Below are 15089 nucleotides of genomic sequence, written 5' to 3'. Positions count from 1 at the left end.
CGGTCGTCTCCCTGGTGCACGAGACTACACAAAGAGCTCTGGGGTCTTGCGTCTGGCTTTGCCGCTGCAGTAGATTGTCTCTTTGTTCCAGCATCAGTTTTGTGCTTAGATAAACCTAACAAGCTGTGTGACCGGGACATGGTCTCTCTTCTCAGACTGATGAAGTTGCATCTGTGTGCATCTTAGCTGTGCATCTCCCAACTCTATGACAGACACATCATCCAACCAGTGAGCAGCATAGTAAAGGACACTTTCCACCCCTCACATGCACTGTTCTCCCTCCTTCCATCTGGCAGACGGTTTCGCAGCATCTGAACCGTAACAGCCAGACACTGCAAGAGCTTCTTCTACTACAAAACGACTGAAAACACAAACACTTTTACAAACACCTCACAATACTCACCAAAAGACTCAAAAACAACAAAAATTCCCATGAACCCACTACAAACTGGACCTGGGAAGCAGCATTTTGATATGCTGTATACTGTGTTGATGATAAAGACCTTGAATCTTGAATCTTGATAATGAATTCAGTTTGTTAAAACTCTGAAGCGCAGAAGTTTGCTTTGAAGCGGGTACGTCAGATCAAGGCATACCTGAGTCGTTGCAGGAAGTTCTGAGTAATACAGCCGATCAGTGATGCATCAGATCGATCACAGTAGTTAGTTTACCTGCTGCTTTGACTTCTGTTTAATATAAAAACACAGTTGTAAAAAAAAGCAAAGACTGGTTTTACAAACAATCCCTTTAGCCGAGTTAAATGAATCAGTAATTTAAGCTTCTTACTGCAGAGAGTAACGTGGTATAAGACACATGTCTGTGCCTCTTACAATTACCGGCTTGCAATTTTGTCTGTGAACAGGGGGGTGAATGAAGAGAGCGTGTTATGAATTTATAACCTAAAATTTATAGCCTGGTGTAGCTGGTATAACTATGACTCAGTATATTATTTTGCCTCAACGATCTGTATTTTGACAGGTTGCAGGGCTCTGAGACAGAACGTGCCACTGTGTGCATGGGAGAAGTTTTTTTTTTGCAAATAATGATCTTTATGATATGGATGTATTCAAAGTCCATGCAAAGAACTTCTTTTCATAGATGTGCAGTTGCTTTGGCTCTACGTATAGCGGACAGCAGATTCTTCATGACTCTTTTCAAAACAGAAACGTCCATATTCCATATTATTGTTGACCCATGTACTCCTTTGTTTTACTAAATGCAAGATTTTCAGATAAAATTTTTTTTGTTTTTGTATTTCCTTGTAACAACCCCAAGGATGCCATTTGTTTAGGATGACATTCTGGTAGATTCTATTTTTTATGTTTTCTGCTTTAAATAATCAGCACTGACAGTCCGACATTTGTTGAGCTCTACAAACTCAACAATGAACTCAAAAAAATAATTCATTGGATGAACGTAATTTTATCTTGCCACTTATATTCCATCAAAACAAATCATGTTATATTAATCCATCAAACACAGAAGCAAGATGTATATTTAAATTATTTATAATAAATATGAATAAATCATTGCAATTTCTTTAACCATAAAGAATAACTAAATCAACCACAAAGAACCATAAAGAATAACTAAGTCAACTCCAAAGCCCTATAGGGCTTTGGAGTTGACGTCACGCCGTGGAGCGCGGCGCCATTTTCGGGGTCTACAAATCAAAAGAGACACTGTGTTGGATCGACGTCGACAAGAATCATGCTTAAAAGCAGCTCCAAAGAAAACGGATGGTATAGAGACCGATTGCGTCCAGAGGCGAAGCGGCGGTACTTGCAGAAAATAGCGTGCATTGGAAATGTGGACCCGTATGAAACACTGCCGTGGAGTAGAAACCCTGAAGACCAACCGCTACTGACGTAGCCTGACATATTTTCGTACCTTATCTGTGGAGTCAGCGCGTACAAGTCGTCATTCAAACAAAGGTAAGTCAGCTCGAGTACTGCGTGTGAAATGCGTTTGATTTTCCCCCAAACATTCAGATTAGTGCAGCATAAATTCATTCATGAGGGGAAATTACAGTGAGAACATGTGGAGGCTGTTAGGTGGATGACATAGTGAGTTCAGTGCATTGATGTGACCTTGTCCTGAAGGATTTAGTTATTCTTTATGGTTAAAGAAATTGCAATGATTTATTCATATTTATTATAAATAATTTAAATATACATCTTGCTTCTGTGTTTGTGTCCTGTGTCACTAAAAATACATTTTATTTTAATTTTATACATTGATTAATGACCTGCAGAATCTCCTTATCATATTAAGTGATTCATAATTGTCACTTTATGCTTTCTCCATCTCTAAAGTGATTACATCCTTGCATTACATACTTTAGGTTCATTTACTGCAGGCAGGTTTCTGACAGAAAACAGGCAGATTTACCCTATAAAATGCAGCGTTCTATAGATGGACACATAAAGAAATGAAAAATTACATGTATGTGCTAACTTTCTAAACACTGTCACATTTATGATAAAGTAGATAAAACACATTTATGTCGGCCTTGGCTCATAGTTCTTGTCTTTAAATTAACTTTGTCTGTGTGTGTTTCAGGTGCTGCACTCTCAAAGACTGAATGAACCAGCATTGCAGCCATGGGTCACTGTGAGCATCACAGGGAAGGTTGAAGCCGCCCACTGCACCTGTATGGCTGGAGTCGTGGAGACCTGCATCCATGTCGCTGCTCTTCTGTTTAATGTAGAAGCAACAGTGCGGATCTGTGGCACAAGGACTGTTACAGATGAACCTGCATGCTGGGTTTTGCTGGGTTATGTGACCAAGATACAGCCAGAGGTTGGCCATAAGATAGACTTCTCCTCTTCAGCTGCCCAACAAAAGGCTCTTGATCAAAACATAAACAGACCATCCGTATTGAAAGGTATAAGGAGCCGTCCTCAAAAATGAAAAATCCCACCTGCTACTGTGGAGGAGTTGTCACTGCTATAATGCCATAATGTTTTATCTAGGGGTCTAGATTTATACCTGTAGTGCACTGCCATGTAAATAATTTGCATTTACTGAATATGTATTGACTGAGTACCACTGTTCAAAAACTTGAATAAAGAAACAAACTAATTTTTGCCTCTTTTGTATTATTAAAACCACTTTATAGAACATCACATCAGTTACAATGTAGAATCCACGTCATTTATAGTTTATAAAAGACAAAATGTTTACATAAAATCATGACAGTGTTTACATGATATCACCCACTACTAACATTATTTACTGTATCTTTTGAGAAAAAAAAAAACAACCCACTATTTATACAGCAAAAGACTTAAGAATATTTAACAGGAGCAAGTTTCATTTTCCCTGGTTTTACTACAACACTGTTCACCAAACGCAGCAAACCTTCACCATCTTATCCAGAAGGGTCACCTCTTCACCCTCACATGGAAGAAGTAATCTGATTGACATGGTGGTATGTTTGAAGCAGGTCCCTTGTGTAGCACTGGAACCCAGTCATGATGTGTTTCATCCATTTAATAGGCTGGTTTGCTGCAATAATGCCAAATTATTAGAAACTCTACAAATAGAAGATAGTTCTGCAAAATCACTCAGTAGGATGTTTGTTCTAATTTGCTATGACCTCAGAGCGCATCGAAAATGAAACTAATAGGCTATAAAGAGTGATATGAACATATTTAGAACTTACCGGAATGAAAATGTCTGGAGCACCAACAGATATTAGGAGATGGAAGAGAACTGGATATCAGCTCGTCTCACAGCTGCTATCCAGGCTAGACGCCTTCGTTTGGTAACATCGATACACGAGCTGCCTCATGTTGCTTCCAGGTTGGGAAAGAATGAAAAGATAAACCATTTTCAAGCGTATTCTCTTGCCGGTCGTGCGATCGAACATTGCAGCCGACCACACAGCAAATACGAACCATAGCTGTTGTGTGTGCCTTCGCTCCCTTTTCACTTGCGCTAGACCCTCAAAATGGCGGATCGGGCCAAAATCCTTTCCACGCCCACCCCCGTGACATCACGCTCCAAAGCCCTATTTGATGACGATTTGGACTCCTCTGGGAGATGAGGACACACCCACATCTGTTTCATACTGCAGCCATGGATGGTGTTACAGCTCTGAGGCAGCTTTGGGCCATCAGACGCACACACTAGAAGACTGGCAAACTTGCTGGGTTTCCAGTTACAGAAGCAACACATTAACAAGAGATTTCTGAGTAAAACCAAAGTTACTTTCCCTAGTAACTAGTTACTTTGAAAGTAATGAGTAACTTCAAAATTCAAATTCAGGAAGTGGAGGATTGACAAAGTGTCCAGACCACCACAAAAGGGGGAGGTAGACAAGCACTGAGGTATGCAAATTTACTGTTAGAGAAAATGGAAAGACAACACCACACATGCACATGATATGCACTACAGAGAATGCAAAAGCATACATAAAGTGTTACACATCAAAATAGGGTGTTTGTAGAAGGGGTCAATAACACACAGCGTGGTTGCCTATGGTAACCTGCTAGCACTTGGGGTTTAGCTGTGCCTGACTAAGACAGAGTTTTTCATTTAGATGTTTCTGAAACAAAATTTGAAGCGAATGGAATTTGGTTTCAGAAAAAGGGGGAAGGTACATAAAAGGATACATAGAAATAGAAAATGTATTAACCTTACTAACATAAACACACACACACGTAATGAAGCTCATTAGGATCAAACACAATTTTAAGTAGGCAATACTGTTACCATCATCCTGTCTGGTTTACCGAGTGGGTTGAGAACTGATACATAGACGACTGAATTAGTATTATTTTGGGGAACATGATAGCAGGGGTGAACACAATCCTGCAGCCAGAGGTTAAATGAGTGAAACTAGCAGATCTTTTGTTTTGTTTTGTTTTTGTTTCTGAAGTATGGGGGAGGTTTTAAAAGGGCACCAAGTTTTAGATTTGGTGTTTTTTCATCTATAAGAGAAAGAATATTCGGTGACAAGTCCTAAGACCGGGCTTCTGTTTCTTTTGTTTATTCTTCATTTTATTTTTATGTTTTGCACAGTGCACTGATTTCTGTTTGTGAATTTCTTTTCTTTAGGCAGATCTACACGTCGGGAATTAAAAGCGCTACACGTCATCGAGAAAATTGTTGCAAGTGAGTTTCTCCACATTAGAATGGGCTCTGGAGAAAGTCACTTATCTGGGACAATTAGAAAGTAAGTTCCTGAAAAAAGAGGATTCAGCGAGGTAATCCATCTAAAGTTGTTTTTCTTTTTGAAATGACGTCATTTTGCTGAGGGGGGAAATCAAATGCGGCGAAGGTTTCCTCTATCAGCAAAGAATGAATGGATGAATGAATGGTAATAAAAAACAAACTGACTGACTGACTGGTAAAAGCTGACAAAAGCTGACAAGACTTGACCACGACTCAAGGTTAACCTCCACCTAGACAGGACGAAAGGGTGGATGAATTTATGTGTGTTTCTTTTTACAGGAGCAGGATGATGACAGCAGCATCCGAGGTTGTGTGACGATTTAACCTTTTAAATGCCACTTTCTGTGTTTGAGAATCTAACAGGGGTGTGTTATTCATGGGCTTGTGCGCAGCGTTAACATTTACATTTCTTTTCAGAGAGTGCCACCGAGAGAGCAGAGAGTTGATGATGTGATTTGATGATGTGATTTATAACAGAACAATTGGTTGATGTTTGTTTTCCTATTAGAGGATTTCTGGGCTTATGTGTGAAGAAACTGTGTTTACAGGTTATGAGTTGTGTGGTGATGCTGTTACACTGTTGTTGCGAAAATGTGAAGGTTACTTTGACAATGTGAATAACATGTGAGACATTCCCTGTGTTGAAACTAGTGTCTCTTGTTTCCACAGCTATGGATGGCTTGACTTTATGGTCTTTTTACAGCACCTCTGGAATGTGGATGGCCGACGCCTGAACACCGAGATAGTCCATGTGTGTTGCTAATGTTTGTTGTGCTTTTGTTAGAGTGCATGTGGAGGATTCGGTAGAGAACAGACAGGTGACATGAGAAAACAAATAAGAGATGCAGTGTTTATGGAATAGTTTAATAGGGAGCTCACTAGCTGGCCACTACTGAGCTCATAGTGATAAAACAGTGGAGTGACATTGCTTAAGGAAAGTCACCTATTAAATTGGAGAATAAATTGGGATGATTGATGATTGGGGACAAATTATGGCAATAATAGTGATTTAAGGATTGGAGAAATCCTGCACGTGAGACTTGTCTGTTTTGCCGAATACTTTATCACTCTTATGATTTATAGTTGGTTGTAAATAAGAAGTTTGATTTAACAGATTTGTCTTCCAGGATACAGGTTCGAGGTAGAGCTGGGAGTTAAACAGGCTCAACATGTAGCTGCTGACTGATGTCTTTACACAGGGTTACAGGTTGGAGTATGGCTGCTCCAAGTGGGAAACCCTGGAGGTTGTTTTAGAGAGAATGTGCAACATTCTTGTACATGTCTCAGTGAGGAGTTGACACATGGTGAGAACCGTGTGGTACAAGAGGAGGGTCGATTTTCAATCTGCAGGTGCCATGACGAGAAGTGAGTGAGGAGGAGCACCTACAGGATGGAAGCTGAGGCCAGGATAGAGGCTTGAGGAGGATCAGTGATGATTTTGAGGAACAGCAGACATAGCACAGGGAGCTGTGCGACTGAGCTTCCAGGAGATCGAGAGGAGACTTCCCAAAGCAAAATTTTAAATAAAATGAGAGATTCATTGTTGACATTGAGGAGGACAAGTGAGGTGTACACTCTGGCTTAAACCTTCAGCAGCGTTGGGACATGAGAACCTGAGGGATGAAGGGAGCGTGCCAAGCTCCAAGAGTGACGGCTCGTACCACAACAGTGGTCCAGTTGAAGGGGAAAGGCGAGAACTGGTTCCATTGGTCTCAATGTGCAGTAGTGGATGAGAGCGTGGTGGAGACAAGCTAATGTGAATAACACAGGTACCAAAAAGAAATAGAGGCAGAATACATGCTCTCACCCGTGCACCGACTAACCAGTAGTCTACCTGGGAAGTTGAAGTAAGAAGAGGAGGATCGCAGAGCATCACTTCACTCAAAGAGGAGGTGGCTGAGTTGCCCGAGGAGTGAGACAATGAGAGGAGTGTTGGCCTTTTTCAAAGGCCAAAGAGGAGGAGTGTACAGATTATAAAATTATTTTGCTGTTACTATTCATGTTGCATTAGTTATCATTACATCGACACATTTTTTGAAGCTGTTTATGTTACATTAAAGTCTGTATTTCAGGTGTTGTCATAATCACATGATGATCTTTCATTGCAGGTTTAACTGTATTCATGTTATTCATATTGTTTATTAGAGAGTTGCTAATTGTGGGGTTGAAGTTATGGGGAAGTGAGAAAATTAAGCTAAAGTTAAGATGACTCCATATCTGCTTACAATACAACACATCACAGATAATAAAATCACAGGATGGAGGCCTGTGGGCCCAGCACCGCTTTCTGCAGGGGAATCTGCCCGGCAACAGGTGACTCGGAAGAGGTTCATTGAGGCCAAGACACACAAGACACATAATAGGGCCTGCACACATACACACACACAGTATCTTAACTTGTTTTGCTCAAAACTGCTACGTGACCTGTCCGGTGTACGTGACTGTTTAGCAATAACAAGAAACATCTGTAGTAGGGAGTGAAGGGTGTTAAAGGTCCGATGTACTGGAATGTTCTTGGATTACGAGAATTGATACTTAGATTTCCAGTAAATCCAACTGATTTGACGCATATTATTCGTCATCAACTGTTATATATACCACTCCTCATTTATTGTTCGGGGAAGGTCAGCTTTGGAAGTGTGATAATGCTCATCTTCCCCACATATATATGTGTTCAATAAAATCACTATTTTGACATCTACTGGGACTTTGCAGTCGTTTGTCTCTTCCTCAAAATACGAACCATGACACTAAAGATATCGAATCTCTACGCCTTGACATTGATCCCCTTGTGCCTTCATCTAGTTTCTACTGGACCACACTCTCACATGTTCTCTACCTACTAGAGATGGCACGATACCACTTTTTTATGTCCGATACCGATACTGATATCATAAATTTGGATATCTGCCGATACCGATATTAATCCGATATAGTGTGGTTTTTAATCAATAAAACTGTTTTTTTTATATCTTGCTGCATTTTGTATAAGTTCATACTCATGTTTAAATATCAACAACACTAAAGCTATTCTGTTATACCTCTATGCAAAAAATACACTGCACCCAAAATATTTCATAGTTCAGCAATACTGATCAATCTAATAAACTTAAACCTACTCTATCCTCCCTGTTCTGGTATTTTAAAGAGTACTTAGCAGAAATATTAAGCAACCTAACTAATAGGGTTGCAAAGGGATGCAGTGTGAAAAAAAATGCACAGAAATAAATTATTTTTTCTAGAATAATTAAATAGATTCAACATTTTTCTTCTACAGAATTGCAGACTGCACAGATGGTATCTTCCCAAAGGAAAAAGTACTATAGCTTACTAGTGTATATTAGACTTAATAGTTACTATATACAGTAATGGACTTCTATACATTTTACATCAGATTAAAACTTTGGGTGTAAGATTCAGATAATTATTTATTAAACGCTAGACATTTTAAATGAGAATAAGAAAGAAAAAATATGTCTTTGTGCCCCCTTTTCCCTGTTAATGCCCTATCGGCCCCCCTGGCTAAACTTTGCTAGATCCGCCCCTCCACAGTTACCAGCCGTCAGCTACGTAGAAAAGGATCCTGCTCTAGAAAGTAATATTGAATAAATTCTAACGACAGCTTATCAAGGTTAAACGTGCTGCTGTTGTTCAGCCGCTGGTTTCCTCTTTCTGGTGCAAAGTGGACCAAAAACAAAGAAGAGAGACGGACTCGCGACAGAAAAGACGATCAGCTGATCATTAAGCAGTTTCACGATTGAAGTAGCAGCAGGAGAGTGAGAGAAGAGGCAGTCGCTCCATATATCGGTTTTTAAGCTTAACGTAGGTACGCTTTACAAACATTCAGAGATGAACTTGCACACTTGCTTTACTTCTCTCTGGGATAACTTCCTCGGAGATGAAATGCTGGATTGCTAGCGAGGATACAAATACACACAGCCGCTCTATCACCTGAGCACACTGCTACGACGTGCAACGGTTATGAGGCAAGTTACGCCGTGTCGCAAGTTTTGTGAGGTGCTTTTTTGATATTTAATGGATCGATTACATTTTTTATTTCTCTCCGATATCCGATCCAGTAATTTACGTCAGTATCGGACCGATACCGATACCTAATATCGGATCGGTCCATCTCTAGTACCTACATCACCATCCCTGATAGTCGCAGCTTGGCCCATCACAGGGTGAAGTTATAAGAACCTCTTATTTTACCAAGCCCGCTCTCAGGTTCCTAAATTATTTTTAATTCAATTCAATTCAATTCAATTTTATTTATATAGCGCCAAATCACTACAAAAGTCACCTCAAGGTGCTTTATATATATATAATAATAATGTAAATATTAATATATATATAAATATGAATAATATAATAACTGTCTCAGTGCCATAATAATTTATGGGATTGAGATAGTATTTTGAAATAATCCCTTCTTCTGTAATAAAAGAACCTCTCCTGCTTTTAATGGTACTTTTCATTTACTTCCTGTTGCATTCTCGTCCCAAATAGATGCTGACAAGCTGACACAGTCACATGGAAGAGGGAAAGAAATCTGACAAAACTGTTAGTAATGATTTCATTGAACCTAATGTTTAACAATGAAAAATGTATAAAATAAATAAAGACGAAAGTTACACATGTCTTCTTTAGTTTTCTGTTTTACTAATACTCCATTGTCCACATGTCTGGCTGGATGATCGTGGGAGGCCTTTGTCATCACACGCTTGAACTCATCATATGTTTGCATTTGCTGAACAGGCAGTGGGACTGTATCACTACATGCTGTGACTGTTGGGTAGCAAACTGCATGAACACCATACTGAATATGACAGGTGTGGTTGAACTGCACGGACACTCTGAAGCTTCTCCTCTGGCAGGACAGGAGTGTGGCCTTGTCCTGTGAGCCGCTGTGAGGATGTACTACTAACTTACTACTACTACTAAACATCTAAGTTTCTACAGCATGGGATTGATTATATTTGCTCAGCTCTGTGTTCTAATTGTAGCTGATGAGAAATGACTGAACCATCCTAGTGACAGTTCTGGATCTTAGAGTGTAGGATCTACAGGATCTACAGGACTGAAGAGTATCTGCTGCATTTACTCAAAGAGCTTCTGATGGTCCCGTTCAGCTCTTCCAGGTTCCCATCCCAGTGCTGAGTGAATGATCTGTATTCCTCACTGTGAGGAAGAGGCTGGGAACCCAGATTTCCATCCACAGATCAGATAAATCAGATTCACTCAATCTTCCTCATTAAGATTGACTTGTACAGTTTTATAAATCTAACAGTCTGAATTTGGAGACCTGACCAGAGTCGGTGTTCAGCTCTGCCAAAGTCATGCAGGCTTGGAGGGTCACTGTCAGATGGTCCACTGGTGATTCTATTATTCCCACTATTCAAACTAAACCACAGCTGAGAGTCTTGCACATGGTCACATGGTTTGTTTCTGATGTAGAAATAAGTTGATGAGCTCTGAGACTCGCTCATGTTTTCTCCTCTGCAGAAACCTTAATATTAGCCATAGCAGACATGCTGGCACGTCCCAGGAGGAGGAAGGCACCAAATGGAGAGGTCAAAGGGGAGCTGAGGTATGTTTGCAGGGTCACAGAGGTGTCTGTGTTTAACTGCGAGGTCACCAGGAGGAGGAGGAGCTGGTGATGAAGAGCAGTCTGTGTGTATATACCGTATAAAGTATTTAGTGTGTATTGAGCCCTGAGGAAGATGAAGGTACAACTTTGCTTTGGCCTTCCTCTGCAAACAGCTAACTAACCTCAGCCAGATGTTCTGCAGCTGTTTCTCTAACATTAGAGGTTTATAATGATGATGACCCCGAGCGTGTTTCTGCTGTTCTGATGGATCTCCACAGAGCGTCCTGACTCTGTGTCACATGTTAGCTTCATGTGGGTCAAAGGTCAAAGCTGCTGACTGTCAGGAAGCTTCAGAGAAGATCAGACAAAAATGAAACACAGAGCTGAAGATGAAGCAGATCTACATGTGACTGTTGATGCTTTCAGATGTAATCAGTGTCATGAATAATCTGATAAACATTTCAAGATTTCAAAGCGTTTATTGTCATATATACAAAGAAAAGCATTTCTCCGTGCAATGAAAGTCTTTCTTTGCTGTGCACTGTGGAGATCTAGTAATTCTTTTATTGTTGCCAATATAACCTGTATCATAATAATTGCATTAATAACAATCTTTACAGCATTATTCCATATAATAATATTTCTTTCAGTATTGATATTGCATTAAAGTTGTTTATTGAGGATGCTTAGTTAAGGATCCTTCCATTATGTTAACTTTTATTAGAGGTACAGCCAGAAGTATTTTATACACATTGCATTTGTGCTTATTTAGAGTTGATGTTCCATCTAAAAGGGTTTTAAGCTTCACTTGTGTGACTGTCCAGGTGATACATGTTGAGGGAAGATGAAGACATAGAAGGTTGACTGCATGCACACTTACGATACACATATAATCTAGGAATGTGCCAGGCCTCTGAGGCCTCTGAGGCCTTAACTCTTTTCGTGTCTCACTGTACTTTTGTTCTCCTTGGTAACAGATGACTAGAGTTAATAAATAGACCTTAGAGACGTTGAATGCTTTAGATTATTACCATGTATGGAAGGTGTTATCAAAAGGAGAAGTTCTATGTCTGTTTATAGCCATTAAAGATGTACAAGATGCACCATTGACTGTAACTCACGTCTTCAACCTATTTTAATCTGTAACTGACGCCATGGGGGATGGGGGGGGGCATGTACCCCACTGTTTAAAAGTGTTCTCCATATGTATTTTGTCAGAAGAAGTCATTTGCTGATGTCTCTTCTCCCGTGTAATAAACTCTTGTTTGATTGCACTTCTCTGGGGTCTCCGTGGTTTGTTTCACTGCTCTACATTGATCGATTTCGCGACACCACACACTGATGCCCAGCTAATATATACAAATAGAACAAGATAAAATACAAATACTATAAATAAATGAATGGACACTAAATTTAAGTGTGAGGTAGATGTAAGTGCTAAGGAGCTATGAGCTTGATATGAAAGATGATGTGCAACAATTAGTGTTATGTTAGGTCAGCTGTTCAAGAGTCTGATGGCAGTGGGGAAGAAGGAGTTGTTGAATCTGGATGTTCTGGATTTGAACTTCTGAACCTTCGTCCTGAGGGTAGAACTGTGAACAGTCCGTGTTGGGGGGGTGTGGGGTCTTTGAGGATGGAGGCTCTCAGACGTGCTGCTAACAGGTGAGTCTGTTACCTGGACTGGACTGAGTGAGCTGCTGTGTCACAGCTTTATCAGTGACACACTCAGCATCCAGATGTGTGTGTGATATGTCATAGTGCTTGAAACACACATGAAAATATATTAAAGGTTGATTCTTTTTTTCTTTTGGTTTGTGGAACAAAAATCAGCAAAGAAGAAACGCTGGCGTAAAACTTAGTGTAGAAGTGCAAAAAATGTAAGTCGGCTCATTTGATGCTGTGACGCTTGAAAAGGATTTGCGCACTTACATCAATATTTACGGTTCAAATTGTGCTGCCTTTAGGTGCACCTGGTAAATTCAGGAATCTCTACTCCAAACCACAGCAGGTTGTTAAAGGCTTTTCTGGGTTAATGTTGGTTTGTTGGCATAAACATGTCTGTGATCGCTGTGTTGTTCTTTTTGATGCAGTATTTCATGTAACTCGGTGCTAAAATCATAACAATTAAGTTTAACAGTTCTAGTGCTCATGCGTCAGCTAGCATGCAGCCTGTTTCAGTTGCTCCTGCTTTTACTCTTTACTCTAGGAGTGTGTTCATCTGTTTGGTTAGCTTTTTTTTCAAATATGTGGGTCTAGAGACTTCTTGTTCTGCTGTTACTGTCATTGAGGAATCTGACCACAGCACAGCAGCTACACACCAGAGATCAGCTGCCGGTGTCTCAGATTAACTGGAGACGGTCAAACAGATGTGTGACAGACTTGCTTTAGGGAGCCGCTGCCGACAAACCAGCATTAAAAACTGTCTCGAGTTTATTGGTGATGTTCTCGTGCACGAGGCGAAAACAGCAAACAAACGTCACAGTAAATCTTTCCAGCTGATGTTGGGCATCCTCCACCTGCTGAATCCACTTCAGCCTCTTCCTGCTCATGTTCCTGTTTAGAGGCACAGTCAGTCTGTACAATGGAGAAAACTGAAGACAGGAATATTTGGATTTTCCTCCTTTTTCTCTGCTCATGTTCAACTTGTTGATTCAAGCTGGGAATATTTATTAGAATTCAAAGTTAGACTGAAATAAAGTGAATAATATTATTTTATTATTACGTTGATGTAGCACATGGTTCAGTTAGCTTTGTATAAACACATGTGTTAGAAATGTTCTTCAATCAGCTCTTTTTACTCTCTTACATTTCACAGCCAGTTGAATTAGTACTTGGAGTATTTTTAACAGTAGTACTTCTACTTCAGTACAGACTGTGTGTACTTTTACCACCTGTGTCTGAGACCTCCTTCAGGGTCCACCTGAAGCTCTCAGTCTGCTGTGGAAAAAGGAAATCCAGGTGAGTTTCTCCTGATCACCTGAGGCCGTCATTACTGTGTGAACCCACACACCACTCCTCACTCCTCCCACCCGCTGCACACAGCCACTGAGTACAGACCGGCTGATAAAGGGAGAGGCAGCAAAACCAGACAAACAGGTGCAGGGAGAGGCGGAGCAACACCTGAAAAACAAGAAGTTCAACGTCATTTTGCAGAATTGAACGTGTGAGAGAGCAGCAGCAGAGCTGCAGTCGAGTCCTGTTTGTCTCTAAAAGAAGATTCACTGGAGTCCATCAGGTTTCTCTCAGCAACAGTGGTGAGTGCAGCTGATCACACTTCCTATTTCTACACAAATCTTCACTCTGTTCACTTCATGCTGACTCATCGCAGTCACACTGGATCCATAGAACTCTGCTCATGTAACCACAGATCCACTGTAGGAACATCGAGCTGCTGTTTCAGTCTCACTGTGGCTCTGCTCAGGACTGTGGACTCAGTCTGTGCTCTGGACTTCTGGATCTGATTGATCATAAGGATTACAGACGTGAAAACACCTGTTTATTCTTTATTGATATAAAGCCTTTGATACTGTAAACCAGCAGATTTTGGTCAGTGCTTCAAAAAGTCATTCACACATTTTACAGAGAGAGATTATCTGACTTAGTGTATCTTGTAAGAGTCACAGATGTTCCTGAATCATTCAGGAAACAGTCGATGCTGCACTTTATAACTTTGTGTGGAAACATAAATCTCATTATTTAAACAGATGTGTTTAAATCATCCTGATAATCGAGGCTTTAAATATGTTTAAATTGTCCCCAAAGAGGGACAAAGGACCCCCTGATGATCCTCTACCTAATCACATGAGCCAAGGTGTGAAAGCGGGTGTGGGTCCCAGTCAGCCAGGGTTTCGGGTGAGCTCATTGTGAAACCTGGCCCCACCTTGTCATGTGAATTCCTGAGGTCAGATGGCCCAGGATGTGAGTGGGCGTTAAGGCGTCTGGGGAGGGATCTCAAAACTGGATTATAGATGGCAGACAGTTGGTGTCGTAAACCACCGCCTCTGTTCAAAGATGGTCGCTCACAGTGGACGTAAATGGCTTCTTTCACTCCTCTTTCAAACCATCTGTCCTCTCTGTCCAAAATGTGAACATTGGCATCCTCGAAAGAGTGACCTTTATCCTTTAGATGCAGATGAACTGCTGAGTCTTGTCCCGTGGAGGTGGCTCTTCTATGTTGTGACATGCGCTTGTGAAGTGGCTGTTTGGTCTCTCCAGTGTAGAGGTCTGGACATTCCTCGCTGCACTGTACAGCATACACCACGTTGTCAAGTTTGTGTTTTGGACTTTTGTCTTTCGGGTGAACCAGTTTCTGTCTGAG

At 40.7% G+C, this 15089-nt stretch overlaps 1 protein-coding gene across 1 annotated transcript in view; it reads left to right on the top strand.

Annotated features, from left to right (window-relative positions):
- The window catches only part of LOC100692238 (H-2 class II histocompatibility antigen, E-S beta chain), a 488804-nt gene that overhangs the window by 237886 nt on the left and 235829 nt on the right, over positions 1-15089 (top strand). The window lies entirely within an intron of this gene.

Source organism: Oreochromis niloticus, linkage group LG3 (genome assembly GCF_001858045.2).
Source record: "Oreochromis niloticus isolate F11D_XX linkage group LG3, O_niloticus_UMD_NMBU, whole genome shotgun sequence".
In the NCBI taxonomy this organism is placed as follows: domain Eukaryota; kingdom Metazoa; phylum Chordata; class Actinopteri; order Cichliformes; family Cichlidae; genus Oreochromis; species Oreochromis niloticus.
The sequence above is the reverse complement of the archived record's forward strand: the minus strand, read 5'-3'. Positions and strand labels throughout refer to the sequence as shown.